This window comes from Rhineura floridana, chromosome 6 (genome assembly GCF_030035675.1).
Source record: "Rhineura floridana isolate rRhiFlo1 chromosome 6, rRhiFlo1.hap2, whole genome shotgun sequence".
Classification (NCBI taxonomy): domain Eukaryota; kingdom Metazoa; phylum Chordata; class Lepidosauria; order Squamata; family Rhineuridae; genus Rhineura; species Rhineura floridana.
The window spans coordinates 146,503,256-146,521,536 of NC_084485.1; the positions used below are offsets into that span (position 1 = coordinate 146,503,256).

Sequence of the window (18,281 nt, forward strand, 5' to 3'; positions counted from 1 at the left end):
AACCAAAACACAACCATCCTTTGAAATTCGCACTTATTTGAATTTTGCTATGCAGTTTGCCAACCAGCCAATGTTTACAAACATGCATATATTAAGGAAAAGTGTGCATAAAAATGAATATATGAGTGAAAATAACACTTGCATTCTATGGCAAGAAAGAGCTTGCAAACATGTGTACATTAGTCAAAACTGCCTACAAAAATTGTTTATTAAGAGAAATTCACACTAAAATGCTGGAAAATTTACATGAGGATTTTTTTTAACAAAATCCACAAATGTGGAGAACTGAATTTTAAGATTAGAAAAATGAAAAACTGAAAGAACCGAAAGTGACAGAATTTTCCATCTCTACCTAGAACACAGTTTGATAATCAGTGAAGGGTATGGAAGTTTGACACAGCTGGAAACTGCACATGCAGAAACCACTTGACTGCTCAGTCAAACTAAAGAAGGAATTTGCATGCAGGGGCTTGCTTTACTTCCATAACACACAACTCTCGATGTATTTCGGGAGAGAGGAGGAAAAAGAATGGTCACTCTCCTCTTTTTCCTTCAACTTGCTCTTCACTGTTCAGTTACATCTTGGTTCCAAGAGATCCGAGTGATCATCTTTTATGTTCTTCATTACACAATGTGGAGGACCGTTTCAGATTCATGCGCTGGAATACATAAAGGAAAATTGTGCTCTAAATACAATGCAGCTTTTTAATCCACCTGAAGGACTAAAAGGACCTCATGTACTGATGTTCTATTAGAATGATGTATCATGTTCAGACTGCTCTGTGGCAGCTGTACTATTGATCCAATCATATTTAATAATGCATCATGGTCTCAAAAATTATTATACGTTATGAGCAAATGTAAGCGAGGAGGCACAAATATAATGCACTTTAAACAGGTGTATTATACTAAAGCACTGAGCTGTATTTCCCACAGACTCCTGTAAATGCACAGCATGCAGTCTCAGTAAAGAGAAGATGCTAAATTAGTTTAATTACAGGGATTTTTGCTTTGGCATTCTTCTAGCTGTAATGACGGTCCATCCCCACCCCATCCCTAACAACCTGCAGTCAGTTATATCACGAGAAATTAATGAAGATTATTATCATTAACTATCAAAATGCCTGTCGTCATGATGGGTAAGGGTGTGGGGGGGGAGAAATGTGGTCTTTAGCGCAAAGACTTTTAGAAGTGAGATGTACTGCATGAGCACACACATCTACTCCTCTGGGATCCATAACATAGGAATCTAGAAAGCTGCCTTATACCACATGAGACCATTGGCTCATCTAGCTCAATATTGTTTGTATTGACTGGCAGCAACTCTCCAGGATTTCAGACAACAGTCTTTCCAGCATTGAAGACACCAGACCTACAATGTAGTATCCAACTGGAGTGTGTTACTGTTGTTCACATCAATCAATGTGGACCATTTTCATATAAAGGAGAAGGTAAAAGTGTGAATTTGGGACATTGTTTGGATGTAGGTCACCCACCATTTTCTCTATAAGCTGAAGAACAACTAAAGATACAGGGAACACATTACAGTAGTCTAGCCTTGAGGTGAGAAGTAAAAAGGGTGATCACAGGATCTAGATGTAATGAAAATAGCCATGTTATTCTCTGCAGATTGGGCTGGTGAAAACGCGCCAGTCACCATCACAACTCTACGCAGAAATGAATCCAAAAGTACCCCAAGCCTAACTAGGATAAGTAAATTACTACCATTCTTCTTTAGATTCAACTTCAGCCAGCTCATCCACATTCAGCCACATATCCATGCCTGACACCAAGACACTATGCGCTTAAAAAAAATAAGTGCCATTGCTCCCCCATCCCCTCCAAAGAAAGAATCCTGTACTTTACTTTGTACTTTATTAACATTTTGAAAATTCTGTGTTAGAGATCCCTTAGCTCTCTCTCCCACCCACCCCGCAGCGATAAGTTTCTGTCAGAGAAGTGAACTCTGTAAAGTAGAAATGCCCTGAATAACCAGAGTCATTTCAGGATTTGTTTCCTATAAAAAAGCAGAGCCTAAGCTAACAGCCAACATCATCAGAACCTTACTTAGGTGTTCAGTCCCTCACATGATTAGAATCATGTGAGAGGGAGAGTGTGGCCATGTTTTCAGGGCCTATCCCCAACATTATATCCCATCGTCCAGCCCCACCACCACCACTGATGTGTTGGAGAAGGTCTGAACATGTGTAGGCTCCTGCATGACTTGGGATGGAGAAGAAATTAAATTCATCTCACATTTAAAGCCAAATCTCTCAAATTTGCACTTACCGAAACAATATGAGAACCAAAACATAGCCATCGTTCAAAATTTGCACAATTTTGTGATGCAGTCTTCCAACCAATATTTACAAAACTGCATATATTAGGGGAACGTGTGGAACAAAAGGAATATGTCAGTGAAATTAGCATACAAAATGCATTATATTGGGAGAATTTGCTTACAAAAATGTGTGCATTCGTCACTGCCTTCAAAAATGTGTTCATGAGGAGAAATTTGCACTAAAACGCTGAAGAATTTTCATGAGGATTTTTTTGTAAAACATTTCACAAATTGCTGCGGAAATGTGGAGCACCAAACTGAGGAATGTGGAGAAACTGAGAGAACCGAAATGAACAGATCTTTCCATCCCTACTATGCGGCCAGGATTCTAAACTGTGCAGGGGGGGGCAAAATACGTGCTGCAGCTTGGAAGGCATTAGAAACTGGTTACCTAAATAGGGCTACAATGCATCTTACAAGCTTTCTCACCCCTACTACCCACATCAGTTGGCAATATGAGCCTTCTCAGAAGATCATATAATACCTGCCCTGGCCTAGCTACAATAGCTGCTTATACATTTCAGGTCCCAAATCAAAATGCTTGTTCTAACCACTAAAGCCTTATATAACTCAGGAGACCAATACTTGATGGAACATCTCTCCCCCCATTAACTTGCCCATACCCTTAGGTCATCATCTGAGGTCTTCCTCTGGGTACCCTGTCCCAGGGAGTTTCTGAGGGTGGTGACAAATGTGAGGGCTTTTCCACTAGTGTCCTCTCCCACCCACTATGCCAGGTTAAGACATTCCTCTGCCCCAAGACATTTGATGGGATGGGATGGTCACTTTCTGGCCTTTCTTTACTTGATCATCCCTGACATTTGGTGAGGTTGTTACAATGTTGCTTTTACTGTTTTGTATTATTCTATTGCTTTATTTTTCTATATTCTAATTTGCAACAAAACACCTTGAGTCTTTTTAGAAGAAAGCATTTAGGAAATTTAACAAACTAAAGTAAAATTCAGCAGCTATTCTCTCTCTCATCCAGGGGCAAAGCCTCACCTTGTACTTAGATAGCAAATGAAGGGGGATCCATTTTCTGGAACCTATCAAGAAATAAATATCTAGAACTAGAACGATATGGTATTCCTGGCTACCCAAGGGCCATTTCAAGCATTTCACAGTAACAAGTCTGGTTTTGCACTCATCAGGAAGTCATAGCCAATCTTGGCTCCCAGTCAGATTACCAATATGATATAAACTATATGATGGTATTTCATCTTGAAATGAAAGCTGGTAAACAACAACAACAACAACAACAATAATAATACATTTTCAGACATTTATTTTTCAAATTACCTAACTTTTGGTGTGAACCCTTAGTTGGCTTAACACAGATTTGCATTTCATACAGGAGAAGTGAAAAAATATTATTTGGGGGGCAATCACCAGTATTTCTTACTTTCTGCAGTAATGTCTTTAGGCTTTTTTTAAAAAAACTTTTCTAGATTGGATTTACAGGATAGAATATCCCATATCTGCATTTTCATATACCTCATTACATTTCTCCAGAAATGATTTTCTTCAAAGAGAATTAACTCATTTATGTTTTTGTTTTTTTTAAAGAAAGCACTGTTCATTATTTAAGCAACTGGCTTGATGGTAAAAATTGGAATTATCTTTTATTTATAGTTTTTGTTTTCTGTCTCAAAAGTATTTCAGCATTTTTATTAATGCTTTTGTTAATGTGGGTCTTATTTCCTTGCCAGGAACACACATTGTAAATCAGATTTATGCTTTATGAAAGCATTCTTAACCTGCTGAAATACATTCTGGAAATGAAAACCAAATTGCCACATACAAGACTAATTTGTTTTAAAATGGAAGTGATGTGTTTTCACTGAGGGAAAAAAGACCTTAGAAAGAAACTTTGGTCTTACTATGAAGTTTGTTTTTTTTCCTGGAGGGTATACTGATTTGAGTTACCCCGCCCGATCACTCCACAGGCAAGACTTGTATCCTTCCATGGGAGGGGGTCTCACCAGTTTCATAAGGAACAGTCATGCGCCACTTTAAAAATACAGTCTGAATCGTAATGGCTAACAGAGAAGAAAAAGAAGATGACAGAACACAAGGTCACTTCCCAGGACTCAAATTCTTCCAAAGTGATGACCTTGGGAGCTTGCAGTGTTCCACCCCTACCCTGGTTTTGAAGCATGAGGTCACCTAAGACAGAAATAGCCCTGGGTGGGGACAGGATACCCTCCATTCACTGTCGAAGATTAATAGCTCAGTGACAAGGCACATATTTTGCAGGCAGAAGGTCCTATGCTGAATTACCAGCATTTCTAGGTAGGCCTGTGGGAAACCCTAGAGAGCCTCTGCCAGTCAGTGTAGATTATAGTGAGTTATATAGACCCATGGTCTGACTTGGTCTAATGTTAGGAAAAGAAACCGTCATGGCTCAAATCATACATTGTTGCCCTGTTACTATTCTGGTTCAGTAGACAGTGAGTTCATGTGGTATGTAGAAGGAGCCTCCACATATTTCTACTTAATCATGAAGTCCTCCAGGTGGCCCTAGACAAGTCACTGTGTCTCAGTCTAACCTAATCCTCAGGGTGCTTTGAGGATACAGAAAACTTTGTACAGCAAAAAAGACCAAACCATTATAGGCATAGCCTATATATGATAAATTGCTGTGTTCGTAGGCAGAGCTTGGAAAAGTTACTTTTTTGAACTACAACTCCCATCAGCCCAATCCAGTGGCCATGCTGGCTGGGGCTGATGGGAGTTGTAGTTTAAAAAAGTAACTTTTCCAAGCTCTGTTCGTAGGGATGAAGTTGGTAGACAAGATATGTCTCTTCTCACTCTCTTTTTGACACTGGGTTGTATCCAACACTGTGCCAGCAGAGTTCTGCTGGCACAGTGGGACTTCCGTTTCCTTTCCTCTCTCTGTGCCCTCCCAATCTCTGCTCTCCAGAGCTGAATTTGAGGGTGTGCAGGGGGTGAAGGGGCCACAATTTATTTATATTTATTTATATTTATTATCATTATTTTTTCCCCGCCCTTTTTCCAAAACTGGAACTCACAGCGGCTTCCAGATAAAAGCACACATAATCAAATTAAACAATTTACAGTATTAAAACCATTCATACATACAGTTAAAATAATTCAAACTCAGTTTAAAATAATACAATTAGGCAACAGCAATACAGCACCCTTCAAGACCTGTCCTTAACAGCTTTCAGTTCCAAAGGCTTGTTGAAATAAAAAAGTATTTGCTTGCCGACGGAAGGACTGCAAGGAGGGGGCCATTCTTGCTTCCCTAGGAAGGGAGTTCCAAAGCCTTGGGGCAGCCACTGAAAAGGCCCTGTCTTGCGTCCCCACTAGTCATGCTTGTGAGGACGTAGGTATTGAGAGAAGGGCCTCTCCTGAGGATCTCAGGGCCCGGGCAGGCTCATATAGGGAGATACGGTCTGACAGATAGCCTGGACCTAAGCCATATAGGGCTTTATAGGTCATCACCAGCACTTCGAATTGTGTCTGGAAACAGAGTGGCAACCAGTGGAGCTTTTGTAACAGGGGAGTCGTATGGTCCCTGTAACCAGCCCCAGTTAACATTCTGGCTGCAGCACATTGCACCAACTGAAGTTTCCAAACAGTCTTCAGAGGCAGCCCCACGTAGAGCGTGTTACAGTAATCTAAATGGGATGTAACCAAGGCATGTGTCACCGTGGCCAGATCAGACGGCTCAAGGAATGGGCGCAGTTGGCACACTAATCTTAATTGTGCAAAAGCACTCCTGGCCATCGCAGAAACCTGGGCCTCCAAATTTAAAGCTGAGTCCAGGAGCACACCCAAACTGCGAACCTGCATCTTCAGGGGGAGTGTAACCCCATCCAGCACAGGCTGAATCCCTATTCCCTGATTTGCCTTTCGACTGACCAGGAGCACCTCTGTCTTGTCTGGATTAAGCTTCAATTTGTTAGCCCTCATCCAGTCCACCACTGATGACAGACACCGGTTTAAAACCAAGACAGCTTCCTTGGAGTTAGGTGGAAAGGAGAAGTAGAGCTGGGTGTCATCAGCATACTGATGGCACCAAACCCCAAACCCCCGGACAACCTCTCCCAGTGGTTTCATGTAGATGTTAAATAGCATGGGGGACAAAACTGAGCCCTGAGGGACCCCACAGGCCAACGGCCAAGGAGTCGAACAGGAATCCCCCAGCACCACTTTCTGGGTTCGTCCCTCCAGGAAGGAACGGAGCCACTGTAAAACAGTGCCCCCAAGTCCCATCCCGGCAAGGCGGCCCAGAAGGATACCATGGTCGATGGTATTGAAAGCTGCTGAGAGGTCCAGCAGAACCAACAGGGACACACTCCCCTTGTCCAGTTCTCTGCGTAGGTCGTCCACCAAAGCGACCAAAGCCATCTCCGTCCCATAACCAGGCCTGAAACCAGACTGAAATGGATCTAGATACTCCGTTTCATCCAGGAATCCCTGGAGCTGGGAGGCCACCACACGCTCTATTACCTTGCCCAAAAATGGGATATTGGACACTGGCCGATAATTATCCATTATGGAGGGATCCAGGGATGGCTTTTTCAACAAAGGCCTTACAACTGCCTCCTTTAGGCACACTGGAACTCTGTCTTGTTGTAAGGATGCATTGATCACTCCCTTCACCCACTCAGCCAGTCCCTCTCTGGCGCATTTAATGAGCCAGGAAGGGCAGGGGTCTAGCAGACATGTGGTGGCTCTCACCTCTCCAAGGATCCTGTCCACATCCTCGGGCTGTACAAGAGGAACAGGAAGCTCTGTTGCATGCACTAAAGTCCACTGCAGCAGCAGAGCTGCTACAATGTGTATGGCTCCTAATCTCTCAAGACTGGGATCTGTAACCCTCATTCCATCATTCCCCACCACTAAGTCCATCCACAAGACAGGTAGTTTGTGGTCCTTTCAAAATGCCTTCCTGGGATTTACACTTAGATTTCTGGAGATCTGACTATCACTACTGTTCATCTAATTTTGGGAGGTTTTTAAAATAAAAGTATACATACCACACTCTAATAAAATATCTGGGTGATGTACAGCCATATGAAAGCAGAAAAACAATTTAAACAGTATGGAACAATAATTAGTGCTGTAGTGGTAACTGCTTCTTGCTTTCAAGTATGCCCAAGGCTTGAACATCAGCAGAACTGAGCCTTATAAAGGAAAATTCTCCCTGTTGAAAATAAAACTGCCGATAAAGTAATGTCATTATAAAAATCTGTGGTGCAACTGCTTTTGGAATACTGTGTACAGTTCTGGTTGCCTCATCTCAGAAAGGATATTGTAGAGTTGGAAAAGGTTCAGAAAAGGACAACCCAAATGATCACAGGGATGGAGCAACTCCCCTATGAGCATTGGGGGCTTTTTAGTTCAGAGAAAAGGCAGATAAGAGGCAACATCATAGAAATATATAAAATTATGCATGGAATGGAGAAAGTGGATAGAGACAAGTTTTTATCCTGCTCATAATACGCTAGACCTCATGGACATCCAATGAATCTGAATACTGGAACAAAAGAAAGTACTTCACACAGCACATAGTTAAACTACATGATGGGATATATTCATCAACTTGGATGGGTTAGAAAGAGGATTAGACAAATTCATGGAGGATAAGGTTATCAATGGGCTCTAGCCACAATGACTACGTTCTGCCTCCAGAGGCAGTATGCTTCTGAATCTCAGTTGCTGGAAACTGCAGGAGGGAGAGTGCTTTTGCACTCAGATCCTGCTTGTGGGCTTTCCATAGGCATCTGGTTGGCCACTGTAAGGACAGGATACTAGATTAGATGGACCACTGGCCTGATCCATCAGGCTCTTATTATGTTCTTCAGTACTAGCTCATTGATACAGCTGTGTTCTGAGAGTCTTGGTAGCAGCCTTGAGTTTCTCTTTCTTCTTGTGACTTGCACAAGGTTATGCCGATTAGAGGGAGTCTGGTAGTTTGCCAGGGAATGGCTACAGATAAGGGAGAAAATTGGTTCACTTCATATTTTAATGTGGCCCTACCTAATTTGTACTTCCCAAAACAATATGCAAACTGAGGCACAGTGATCCTTCAAAATTTGCACTTGTCTGAGTTTTGTGATCCGGTTCTCCAATCAAAAAATGTGTACAAAAATGTATATTTGAGGAAAGTGTGCATAAAAATGTGTATGTAAATGAAAATAACATACACAAATGCATTAGGAAAAATTGCTTACAAAATATGTATATTAGGCAAAATTGTATATTAGAAGAAATGCGCACGAAAAATACTGATATCTTCTCATGACGACTGTGAAAATGTGGCAAACCAAATTTAAGACTGGAAAAAATGAAAAACAGAGAGAAACTGAAATAGATGGATTTGTTCCTGGAAGGGCCATTTCTTGGGCTAGTGTCAAGCATGGTCCATCAGAAATGTGAAACAAAAACGCAACATCTCTGCACCTTAAAATGCAGTTGTTTTTAAAGGCAAATCTGAATTGAAAGACTCTTGAGCGGCTCTCTATATTCAATGATGTAACAAAAGAATTTATGCTGCTGTACATCTGTCACTGGTGAAACAGGAAATATATAATCAGCAAGATGACTGGGCTGATAAATGTATTTATCTTCTTAATGAGCTTTGTTGAAACGTTTGGAATGATCAATGAGAATGAGCATGCCATCAGTAACCTTGAAAACCCAAAAGTCAATATTTAGGGGGAAATCCTTTGCACAGCAATGCATGATGCTTAAAGCTGCAGAAACCTCACAGGGATACCTGCTAGTTGATGAGCAGACGTGTTCAACATGGTGTTATTTAAACAGGATTAAGCCTTACGGGAGAAGTAATGGAGGTTTGTTTGAATGGACCTTTTGCTCAAGTATGCAAGCTTCCTAATCCATCCAACAGTAGTTGACTATCTGATTGTTTAGTTAATCAACATTGATGAGAAACCCGGTGAACTGGCCAGTCTTTTGGAAATTTCCATAAAAAGCAGAATTCAGTTTTATTCCCATTAATATATATATATATATATCTTCAGGAATGTAATGACACAGACTAGTGCCTTACAAGTTCTCTGCCTTGAGAGACACACTTTTCACACCCAATTTCCTTCTGAAGAACATTTGCCACATAATCCCTGAGGGTTGCAAAGGGTTCTGGGCTGTGCATTAGGGTACTCACTCAGTTTATACTATACACTGACAAGGGCCACATCTACACTATACATTTAAAGCAACTCCAATGAACAAAGAGAGTACTCTGTAACAAATCCAGTTCTATATAAATAGATCTCCTGTTCCATATAAATGCTAGTTATTATTTTGTCAGGGTAAATACATTTAATGTTAGACAACAATTATGTCTTATTTTCATAACATTAATTATATGAATAATCCCAGCTCCCTGTTATTGATTGATTGATTGTATTTATATACTGCCCCATAGCCAAAGCTCTCTGGGCAGTTTACAATAACTAAAAACATTAAAAACAAATATACAAATTTAAAAACACATCTTTTAAAAACAATTTAAAACACAATTTATAACACATGCTAAAATGCCTGGGAGAAGAGGAAAGTCTTGACCTGGCGCTGAAAAGATAACAGCATTGGTGCCCGGCACACCTCGTCAAAAAGATCATTCCATAATTTGGGGGCCACCACTGAGAAGACCCTCTGTTAATCTCCTATAGATAAAAAGATAACACATTACAGAATATACCCCAAGCGGGAAGGATCTAATGTCTTGAATGTCATATTTGATGCCATTTGATCAGGGTATGAGTGTAGGAGCTCTCATCTTGACTCCAGAATCCCACACTCACAACCCATGCCAGAGGAGAAATGAAAGTGTAGGTCTAGAAACTCAGGGTGCGCATCAGATTCTGGCAAGAAATCCCAAATCCTGAGCTGAGCTGGGCAAATTCAAAAAGATTCAGGGCTGTTCTATTTCCTATTTCCTGTGCAAATACTGTGTCTGCAAAACCCGAAACATTTCTCCCCAAGCTTGCCCTCTAAGTAAAGCTCCAGGATGGGGAGAGTGGGGCAGCAGACCCCTTTTGTGACTGACAGGTCAGAGAGAAATATTTCTCTAATCAGACAGAAATATTTTAACAAGGCCTTCAATCACACTGTTTTGCAGGAGGCATGTTGAAGAAATGCATCATCCTGTTCTTGACTGTTCTGTGCTCTTTGCTAGTTCTGCTAGTGGTTCTTGCTTGGGAAATGCTGGACATTTATGTCCTTCGGCATCTGTGGCACATGCCCGCACATTTACTCTTGTCAAATCAGCTTTGCACTTTTCTATAATTTTGGTGCCAAGCTGAGAGGAGATCAGGAGAACCTCTTCATCATTCCAACCAAAGTGCCAAATTGCAGTTTGAAGAAAATCTTGTGATTGGTGCATATCTCTGTTTAAAACACTACTGTCTTCTCTCAAATTGTCCCATTATCAATCAATCAATCAATCAAATTTTATTGTGCGGTCATAGACCCAATACAATTGATTATACAGATAATAAAAACCATAGTTATAAAACATGTATATATCAAACGGAGCTTAGGAATAATAGGGAGAAGGGTCTTCATACGTATCAGTTGGGCAGCGAAAATGAACTTTGCAACAGATAAAGTTGTTGGTTTATCTAGGCCGGCCAGGAGGTGTTGCAATAGTGCGGTTTTGGGCCTGCCGGGAAGATTTTTTAGAATTGGATTTAAGTATCTGATGCATTCAGCGCAATAGTATGGGCAGACAAAGAAGACATGGGACAAAGACTCAACATCTGCGTTCTTGCAGGGACATAAACATAGTTCTATCAGTGTGCCCTGGTAGTGGCCTGCTAGGAGTGAGAAAGAAATACAATTAAATCAGGCCCTGGAGAAAGCATGACGCAGTTTGGGTGTAGTCAGATATTCCAGATAAGGGGTGGGGTGAGGATAGGAGAAATTGAGTCCAGAGGAAATAGGGGAGCAAGTTTTGGCAGCATTATCCTTAACATACATTCCCATAAAACATTCAAATTCTAGTCAAAACAGCTTTAATATCTAGCCAGCTTAAGTATGGGGGAACGGGGGGGTTCAAGAAGTCACCTTCCAAGACAGAAAGGGGACATAATCCCAAATGTTTAAAAATAGATTGTGGAGTATGATCTTTCAGGGACAATAGACCAGCATCTACACTTGCCTAATAATCACAGGAAATGTGGACCATTTCCTCATTATTTACACAGATATGTTCAAAGTGGCATGTATGTTTGAATCATGCAGCTGCAAATGTGATTTTTGCTTGGTTGGGATTAGGGGCGGGAGGATCTGTCAGTTTTGCTTCTCTCAGTTTCTCATTTTTCCAACCTTAAATTCAGTTCTCCACATTTCTTATTTATTTATTTATTTATTTTATTCGATTTATATACCGCCCACAGCCCAAGGGCTCTCAGGTGCACAACATGGATAAAATACAATAAAATCACAAAAACAGCAAAGTATACATTATTAAACAAGTAAACAACCTAATACAGATTAAAAACACAAATGAATTAAAATGCCTGGGAGAATAAAAAGGTTTTAACCTGGCGCCGAAAAGATAAAAGTGTAGGCGCCAGGCGCACCTCATCAAAGAGACTGTTCCATAAATCGGGGGCAAAATGTTTTACAAAATATCCTCAGGAAAATTCTTCAGCATTATGGTGTGAACTTTTATTAATACATACATTTTTGTATGCAATTTCTCCCAATATAATGCATTTCTATATGTAATTTTAAGTAATATATTCATTTTTACACACACTTTCCCCTGTAATATCCAGTTCTGTAAACACTGCTTGGTTAGAGAACTGCATTGCAAAATTTGTATATGTGCAAATTCAGAAGGATGACTGTGTTTCTGTTCTCGTATTGTCTCAGAAAGTGCAAATTTGACAGATCCAGCTTTAAATGTGAACCAACTCAAAATTCTCCCCTCCTCCCCAGTTTGGATCTTCACATGCTAGCAAAAGTGCCCAGCATTCACTGTCCAAAGTGCTGACCAGCCTCTTATTGTTGGGTGCTGTTGGGTATCACTGGCTTGGGACCTAAGTTACTCCTGCATTCATGTAAGGGAAGCTGACTGTTCCCCCTCCACTTGCAGCTCCCCATGTCATGCCGTATGGCAGGGTGGAGAACCTCATGTGCAGGAGCCAAATGTAGCCCTCCAGGACTCTCTGTCTGGCTGTCTGGACTCTCACCTCAGGCTCCTGCCTTCTCCATACTCTCTGCAAGTGATTTGGCCTGGCTGGAATACATCTTTGAAATGTGATGATACATCTTGCTTGCCTGGAGATATGGAGATTGGAGTGTGCATGTGTGTGCCTGTGCCTGTGCCTGTTTCTCTGTGTGTATTTACAGAAACCTCTAAATTTGCATGGCTAGAATGGAGCCTAGTTTGAAAATGTGTCACATCATTTCCTCCACCCACTTTTTGCTTAGCCATGTAGCCTGCAGCAGATTGTCCATGAGAGGATGCAGCTCTCTCAGGCTGTGAAAGGTTCTCCACCCCTGCCCTACACCATTCCCAAGGGGCAGAGGAGGAGGAGAGGACATGGGGAGCCACAGAGGAAGAGGGAGACAGGAAAGACTCATTCCACAAATGTGGATTCTGTTCTGCTCACATAAAGGTTAGGATCCAAACAACTGTTTTCCAGATAAGTGGAAGCCAGTGTTCTATAGCAAAGTTCAGATTAGGTTGATATAATTCACAAATAGGCAAAAAGCCTTGCGATTTAAGAATGTACCTATAGCCCACAGCTATTTCTATCAAACTTTAAAAAGCAGGGAAATTGGGCAGCTATAGTGAATGCATCAGGGGAGCAGGAGACCTGACCTCCTCTCTGAGATATTGGACTGCCCTACAAATTGGTCAAAATGCAAACACAATTTGGGTTGGTCTTTCACAGTCCAATTCACTTCCTGTGTACCTTGGGAGAATTTGGTAACATGTGCCTCTCAGCACACATGTGAGTGGTGGCAATACCTGTCTTCGCCAAAGATAGAGAATTACATTTTTGTATGTTTGTTGGTGTTCTTCTTACTTTGCTTTTTCCCTGTGTTACTATTGTTTCTACAGAGAATCTAAACTAGAAAATTTTATTTCCCTCATTATTCATCCTAAAAACTTGTGTCAAATTTATTTTTATTAATTTCAAAGGCTTTTTATTGGTCAGTGTCACATGATGGTGAAGACAGCCTTTTGTGTTTCAAATTGGAAGTTATGTTCTATTTCTATTTTGGGTGCATTAACAGTTGAATCTGAAAATGCAGTTTGATGTAAAACCAGAGTGATTACAATATGTTGCTACTTCAGCAATGACTCTACTGTTGGAAAAAGCGAATGTGACCTGCCCAAGATACATGTTTTCAGCCTACTACGTTTAAACCACTTCATTTAAGGCAAGGTGGGCACGGTCAGTTAAAAACAGAGATTTTTTCTACAATATATTTCAGCTCCCACTGTTTTATCTTGTGCAAACTGAGATACTCCTGATGTCCACTGGAGACTATTCTGCAGAATAGTCAGTGCCATTATCCCACAATTATTTTTACAGGTTTTTTAATGTAAATTTTGCAAAGTGTTGCTGTACTTCACATATTCACAGAAACAGAAGCAAAAGAAAATGATTTCCTATAGGAAACATCACTAAAATTGCAAAGTAAATCAAACATCTTGAAAGTGACTATCAAGTATATGACCTGTCTTATTATAGTTGCTTCCTCCATGCTAAAACAAGATCAGCACAGCACATGTCTTGTTTGTGTTATTTGGGCTGATTGCAGGTGTTGCCACCACACACCATATGCTCAGAGGCATATGTTAACAAATTCTTCCAAGCTACACAGCAAGTGGATTGGACTGTGGAAGACCAGCCCAAATTGTGTTCGCATTTTGCAAATTTGTAGGGCAGTACAATATCTCAGAGAGGAGGTCAGGTGTCCTGTTCCCCTGGTGCATTCATTATAGCTGCCCAATTTCCCTGCTTTTTAAAGTTTGATAGAAATATCTGTGGGCTATAGGTATGTTCTTAAACCTCAAGGTTGTTTGCCTATTAGTGAGTTTCTCTGCTTTTTAATTCAGAAGGTAAGAAATGGGATCCTGGGCAAGCTTGCTGAGAATGGATTTACTTCCCTGCAATCATGCTTAGGATAGGTGAAACTGATTGGGGGAGGTAGGGAAGGCTGGAGTGGGCAGGGAAGGAGGAAGAGGGGAGGGGAGGAGGAAGGGAGAGAAGAGGGGATGGAGGAAAAAGTCATGCCTGATCATTTGCATGCTTATTCACTTCAATGGGATTTAGTCCTATGTAATCATGGTTAGGATAGGTAAAACTGACCATGGGGGAGGAGCAGGGGGAAAGGCAGAGGAGAGGGAAGGAGAAAGAGAGGGGAGTAGAAGGAAGGGGAGGGGAGGAGCAGATTGGAGGGGAGGGGAAAAGAAAGGGCAGGGGAGGACAGGTTTGATCTGTATGCTTATTGAGTTCAATGGTATTCACCCCTGTGCAATCATGCTTAAAGAGGTAAAACTGACCATGGGGAGGGGGAGAGGGATGGGGAGGGGAGGGGAAAGGAGGAAGAGGAAGGAGGGGAGGGGGAGTGAGAGACAAAGGAAGGGGGAGGGAAGGGGCAACAGGGAGGGGATAGGGGGGAGGAGAAGGGAGGATGGGTTTGATCAGTTGCATACTTTTTGAGTTCAATGCAATTTATTTCTGTGAAATCATGTTTGAAAATGAAAATGGACTGCCTTCAAGTCGATCCCAACCTATGGTGACCCTATGAATAGGGTTTTCATAGTAAACGGTATTCAGAGGTGATTTTACCATTGCCTTCCTCTGAGGCTGAGAGGCAGTGACTGGCCCAAGGTCACCCGGTGGGCTTCAGAATTCGAACCCTGGTCTCCCAGGTGGTAGTCCATCACTGACCTGGGGGAGGGACAGGGAGGGGAGGAGGAGGGGGAGGGGAGGAGATTGGGTGGGTGGGCACTGGGCAGAAGGGAAGCTCCTTTCCTTTCTAAAAGGAAAACATTGTGAACAGTATCGTTGCTTTTCAGTGTTTCTCCCACCTTTTTATTCTACAGCAGACACATGTAGCCTCCCACCCAAATTTTAACCAAAGCTGTCCCAGGCCACATTCACACCAGACCTTTATTTCACTTTGGACAGTCATGGCTTCTCTCAAAGAATCCTGGGAAGTGTAGTTAGCAAAGGGTGCTGAGAGTTGCTAGGAGAGTCCCTGTTCCCCTCACAGTCCTTCAGTCAGAGCGGCTGACTGTTGAACCAGTCTGGCCACTGGAGCTGTGTCCCTGGAATAGGAGTCTCCTCTCAGCACCCTTCAGAAACTACATTTCCCAGGATTCTCTGGGGGAAGCCATGACTGTCTCACATGAAATCAAAGTCTGGTGTGGGTGTGGCCCTCTGATTAGGGAAGCCCAGCAGCTGTGAGTCTGGCTTTTAGAACACTGACAGTTGGTTCTTACTGAGCATGCTTGACATTATCACTGAGTTCAATGCAAGATTTCTTAAATTAATTAGAAATCAGCTAGGCATTTTTTTAACGTTTAAACTTCATTAGACAAAGGTCAAAGTATGGGGCAAGGTCAGTAATAGGATTACAGGTACTTTGTGAACATGGCTGATTTTTAATGCATTTCAACAGATTATGAGAATTCTGAGAGAAAAAAGTCCAAAAGGAGTCTGGGTATTTCTCTTTCTCTTTTTAGAATTTGAACTCTCGATTTTTTCTGACTGTTTTGTTTATCGCCATGAAAATTTAGAGGGTTGTTAAGCAAGCATTTCTGAGTTCAGGACTGTAAGTTTTGTAAGGTTTTGCTTTGAAATGAGCTTATGGGAAGCATCAGAATGGCATGGTGGTATTTTCAATTTAACATTGCGGAATGTGAAAAATCCACACTGGCTATAGTATACAGCCACTCTCGTGGCTGTCTAATACATGCTGTCAGGCTGTTAGCTACCATACCTGTTTTTCTTTTTTGTGAACTCGACATAATTATGAAGCATATTGAGCAGCTTCAACACTTTTTCATTGATCCATATCTGTTTGCTTAGTGAGACATGTATCCACAGCTGTAAATAAGATTTTTTTCTCCTGCTTAGGCAATCATGACCAATGGATAACCTTTCCATTTGCACCCTAAGAATCACATCCAAGTTAAAGATGTTCAGTAGTGTTGATACATTGCATTGTGTTCAATCTTACATCTCATGATAGAATTGTGTGCCCGATATTTGAATTAGCAGAAAGATGTGTCTTGGCTGTAGATTACTTGTATATATAATGCTCAGCACTAATTAATCTCTTGGCTTGAGATACCTATTAACACTGGTCTGAAATGCAGCCAGGAAAAACATAGTCTACAATTTTAGTTGTTTCCATTGCCTAAGAGACTAGTAGGAGAAATGAGAGGCTATGTGATAGATACAAAGTTAGTAAGTTATGTTGGTGGAGGATTTTGTGAAGGAAGTTCTTAAGTACATTTGCTTACATATTTTATCAAAGCTCTTAGATTTAAGAAAAGCAATTGTTAATTAGAGCTGGCTCAGGTGGAAGCCTTTTAAAAAAATATAAACATGATTCTCATTATGCCATGTTTCACAGTTCATTCCAAATGTACTCACCACGTTTAATTTTGCCAGAAAGACAGGCACTATAGGAAGAAATTTCAGGTGATCTCAGGCGTCAGCAGCTCTGAAGACCTTGAGGTTAGCTTCAGGAGAAGAACTGCATTTTGTCAAAATGTTCACCCATTTCAGGTTGGGCTGCAGTAAGTTATAATCATGGAGAGTATGCCTCCTTGTTGCGCCAATGTGAGTGAAGTTAGGTATGGAAGAATATGGAGGGGTGGAAGTATCACCTGACCAACAGCTCTGGCCTGTTGGTGCAAGGGAGTTTCCTTGGCTGATGAGCCTGCACTCCATTTACTTCTATTGGCCCAAGCTTGTTGATGGCGTCCAGGCTGAATCTCCAGTCAGCCATCCCTCAGGTGACCAGTTCAAGACCTGCTATGGGCTCTACTACTGATAAGTTGTACTTGTATTTTATCTGTATCCACCCCATATATCAAGGATGGGGAACCTGTGGCCCTCCAGACATTGCTGGACTACAGCACCCATCATTCCTGACTACTGGCCATGCTAGCTGGGGCTACTGGGAGTTTAAGTCTAACAACATCTGGAGGGCTACAGGTTTCCTACCCATATATAGTTTTTGGGCAGCTAGATTATGTATCTGGCTTGCATAAGATTCCCATAGCAGTAAGAACTCTTAGCTACAGGGCTAAGTTCAATGTGCTGATTTTGGTGTACAAAGCCCTATGCAGCTTGGGACCAGAATACCTGAAAGATCGTCTTACCCCTTATATACCCAGTTGATCACTATGCTCTGCAGGTGAGGGCCTCCTGCAATTACCATCTTATCAGAAGGTCCATTCTGCACACCATAGGAAGCGGACCTTTAGTGATGTGGCACCTACCCTCTGGAATTCCCTCCTCTTCAATATTAGACAGGCACCATCTCTGTTATCTTTTTGGCACCTTTTGAAAACTTTTCTGTTTCAATAAACCTTTTAAGTAGAGACCTTATCCCATTCTACAACTGTGCTGGAACTGCTTTTGGAGATGTTTTGTATATAAGATATTTTGTTTTTAAGATGTTTTTAATGTTTTGTTCATTGTTTTGTTCCTTCCCTGGGCACAATCTGGGAGGAAGGATGGGACAGAAATTTAATAAACAACAACAACAACACCTCTCTCTTCTAGTGGATCACCCATTTGTACAATACACCACATTGCTGCCATATGACCCACCTTCCTTCCTTGAAACATTGTGGTGTAAGATCAAGGTCTATTTAGTCCAGCAACCTGTATGTAGAAGTAGCCAGTCAGATATCTGTATGAGCTCAAATGCAGGGTATCTGTCAAATGCA

The 18,281-nt window shown here is 41.5% G+C and overlaps 1 long non-coding RNA gene across 2 annotated transcripts in view; it reads right to left on the reverse strand.

Annotated features, from left to right (window-relative positions):
• LOC133386804 (uncharacterized) overlaps positions 1 to 18,281 on the reverse strand; it is a 331,786-nt gene that overhangs the window by 10,484 nt on the left and 303,021 nt on the right. Inside the window, exon 4 of one of the 2 annotated variants that reach the window (XR_009763299.1) lies at positions 470 to 659. The exons of the other annotated variant lie outside the window; for it this stretch is intronic. This is a non-coding gene — a long non-coding RNA (uncharacterized LOC133386804). Of the gene's footprint in view, positions 1 to 469; positions 660 to 18,281 lie in introns of those variants that run through there. 2 annotated transcript variants of the gene reach the window in all.